Source organism: Apis dorsata, unplaced genomic scaffold (genome assembly GCF_000469605.1).
Source record: "Apis dorsata unplaced genomic scaffold, Apis dorsata 1.3 scaffold_251, whole genome shotgun sequence".
Lineage (NCBI taxonomy): Eukaryota > Metazoa > Arthropoda > Insecta > Hymenoptera > Apidae > Apis > Apis dorsata.
The window spans coordinates 199746-203451 of record NW_006263529.1 but is presented as its reverse complement, the minus strand read 5'-3'; the positions used below and the strand labels follow the sequence as shown (position 1 = coordinate 203451).

The 3706-nt window shown below is 31.8% G+C and overlaps 2 long non-coding RNA genes across 3 annotated transcripts in view; one reads left to right on the top strand and one right to left on the bottom strand.

The window, feature by feature from the left end:
- Window positions 1–1758: 1758 nt before the first annotated feature.
- On the top strand, window positions 1759–2358 carry LOC102675234. Its single transcript, XR_421838.2, has 2 exons — window positions 1759–1891; window positions 2134–2358. It is a non-coding gene; the product is annotated as an uncharacterized LOC102675234 (long non-coding RNA).
- The window catches only part of LOC116185685, a 4258-nt gene continuing 2398 nt past the window's right edge, over window positions 1847–3706 (bottom strand). Inside the window, exons 1-3 of one of the 2 annotated variants that reach the window (XR_004150557.1) lie at window positions 3041–3485; window positions 2114–2358; window positions 1847–1966 (exon numbers count right to left, since the gene is read on the bottom strand). This is a non-coding gene — a long non-coding RNA (uncharacterized LOC116185685). Of the gene's footprint in view, window positions 1967–2113; window positions 2359–3040; window positions 3486–3706 lie in introns of those variants that run through there. The other variant, XR_004150556.1, reaches the window with a different exon arrangement.

Sequence of the window (3706 nt, the reverse complement as noted above, 5' to 3'; positions counted from 1 at the left end):
CTCGGGCGCTTGAAATTCAACCCCGGCACTGTCGGTCGGTGCAGGGTTGCCAGATCATATTGCGAACGCGACGTTGCAACGCGCCGTTATCGATGCTTACCGCACACCCGGACAATCACCTAACCTCAAATTCAGCTGTAGAACGAGTGTAGCTCACTTCTGTTATCAACAACGTCAAGCTTCAGAATACCCTTGTCTAAATTGAATAAGTGGTTTTCAAAAGCGCCGCGAACTATGTATTTTTGAATATATTTTCTTTTATTTGTTTGTTATTTCTTTTTTATTTAATTGAATATTCGTCGTTTACTAATAGCTGCTCCTATTATTAAAATATTTTATATTATAGTGTGTGAAAGTATTAAAAAAAAATGAATAAAGTAAAATGAAAATTATTTTATGATAGAATTATTGTATATTTAAAGCTATACCAAGATTCCATTGCGAATGCATTATTATAGAACATATGTTTCATAGATTCTACACCTTCTGTTGACACTTCCAAAGAGCGATCCGCTAATTATTTGTCGTCAGCAACAGGTCATACTCTCTTTTCTTGTCTATCCGGAAGTCTGTGCACATATAGAATAATAATATAGTGTCTTATAGAATAATAAATAACATCATGTATGTAAATTATATGTATGTAATATTATATTTTTATTTTTCATAGAGAATTTTTTTTCCCAAATTTTATTATTTAATGAATAAATATATTAGTTTTATGTATAAATTATTGAAAAAATAATAATAATTTACGATTGTTAAATATTTATCAATAAAATATAATATAAATATAAAATGATTTTTCCATGATATTTAAAAAGCCTAAAATTCCATGATATATTTAAACTCATGTGAAATAGGAACAGAATTTTTATCCGACAATCATGACTGGCATGAAATTGTGACTAACAAAAGAGAACAATGGAAAAATGATCGGAAGGTGTAGTCATAACTGCATAGCACCGTGTTGCGGCTCAAAATACGCTTCGTATACGAACTGACTATTGCTTCGTTCGATACGAACACGTGTTCTCGATGCGGCTACTATACGATATTGTCGCAAAATGACATGTGGGCCACGGTGCGGCAGAATGTGCGCGGACGAAGCATAAGGTCTGACAGTCGAGGGACGGGCATGGAGCTCCGCTTTATCGTGAGCCAATCCGAGAGCTCTGACCTTGAGTAACTCTAGAGAGAGAGATATATTTAGCTGTGAGCAGTTCGAGGTGCTGCTAGCTAGCTCTCCCTTACACTCTAAAGTCTCTCTTTAGAGTAGATACTCGCAGCGGTGGATTATAACGAGGGAGTTTCGTCAAGGGAAACTCCAGACATAGAGTTGTCCTTCCATATCTTTTTGATAGATTAGAATTCAAAATTATTACAATTATGAAAAGAAAAAGATATTAAAAATAAAAAGTTTAAAAAAATTGATTTTCTTTTGTATTTTATTCAAAGTTCACAAAATTTTTTAAAGTGATTGAAATAAATGATGTCAAATTGTTACCTAATATTAAAATTTTTTATCTGTTAAAGAAAATCCTTAAAATGGTATTTATCGTCTTTGATGTTAAATAAAAAAAATGCATTACAATTTTTTAATGAAAAATCTTTCTTCCTATGAACAAAACAGTTCAAAGTTCCTATAAAAATTAAAATTCTTTCGAGATAATTTTTCCTATGAATTGCGACAAACATAGATTTCTATTTTTTAAATCTCTTTTTTTTTTTGATTTCTTATATAAATATTTGCAAATGTTTAGTTTTTGTTAAGAATTTTCTTTTCAAAATAATTTTAAATATTTTCTACTCTTTGTAGGTTGTTATTACAGGATTATCTACTTACTAACAAGGATGTTGCGCGTGAGCAACTTTAAGAAGGGCGATGAAAGTAGGTCTCTGCAATAATTCACCATTTTTTCAAATTCCATTTTCTGTTATATCTTTGATTAATATATTGATTCATCTAAAATATAATTTGCAATTATTCTAATGATTTTGTCTATTTTATTTTATACATTTAAGTAATATTTCAAACTAAAATATGAAATTAAAAATTCCCTGAAACACACGTGGATTTTAAAATAGTTTTAAATAATATATTGATTATTACCGATGTTTTGTCGTTTTCAGGGACATTTGATTATTTTGGAATGTTGTATCGTGAACAGCTAGGTGATGATGATGAGTTTAAAACCAGTTCTCCTTGGATGCTTTGAGGGGCCAAGAGTTTCATGAGATATTCAGGATTACTCGCCCCCGTTTCCGTGAATCTTTGGAGCGTTATGAGACAATTAGACAATTCCAAATTATAGCTTACTTCCGACAACTATCTCCGTTGTTCATCTATGAACTTTCCTGCAATTTGGAAGCAATTACATGTAAAAAAAAGTTATAAACTATATATGATATGTTATTTGTTATAAGAAAGGCATAAAATATTATCATTATTATATAAATATTATAAAATATAATTTTTTTACTATTTATACTATATTATTATTATATACTGTAAAATAAAAGTTAAACTATTGAATGAATTGCTTCATAGTACAATTTGTTCAATAGTTCTGTAACACCATCTTGTGAATTATATCTATTTGACATCGAAACATAAATTGAATTGGGAAAATGAAGGACGGATGAACATTGTATTGACTTACAAATTCCATTATATTCTCATATAACATCAATTTCATTATACAATTTAAAATGAATATTGTTTGAAACCGACATAATAACTGTGATATCTCATTGCATTTATACCTGTTTACTCCGAACAAAATACATTTATCAGTTAGTGATAGCGCTATACTTTAGATAGCTTGATTTGCTATCTAAATCTTACAAATTTCTTTCAGAATTTTACTCTTAACAAATAATTTAAAAAAAAACAGCCATTTTTAAAGAGACGTGTACTTACAAATAAAAATATGTATAATCCATCCTTTATTTTTTCCAATTCCTCGAATTAAATAATAAAAATGAGATACATAACAACGGGCAATCGTGGTATTTTCAAAAAATCACGTATGTACACACTTTCTGATTCCAATGCAGATATCGGCTCGTGACATTCGAAAATCCGGCACACAGAGCAACAAGTCCTTCGGTGCAAGATCGATCCATCCGATCGATCAGAGTGGCGCGTGGCAATGCCACTTCGAATTTCCACGAGATCTATTTACACGGAACACCAATAGTTCGATGCGCAACAGGCGAACCGAGATTTCACTCTCTTACAAGAGAGTACGACACACACACATATATATATATGTATATATATATATATATATGTATATGTACATGTATATATACACACATATATAACGAGAGAAAGAGAAAGAGAGAAAGGGGGTAGGAGTCAGAGAGCGAGAGAACAGGTTGGAAAAAGAAGTGAGACGGGAGAAACGAGAGTGATAGGGGCGAGAAGAGAGTGAGATAGAATGCTCCAGGAATGCTAGAATGAGATGAGATACACAACACAGGAGAGACTGAGGAAGAGGGAGAATTACAAGAGAGCAAGAACAGGAGATCGACAAGAGAGAGGGATAAAGAGGATATGGGACCGAAGAGGAGGCAGAGTGAAAAAGATAGAGAGTGAGAAAGGCTACAAGTCTGTGCGGTATTCCTTTCAGTGTGATTGTCATTCATGCATTGTGAATCAGGGACTTTATTTTTAGAAGCGACTGAATGAAAGTGGAGT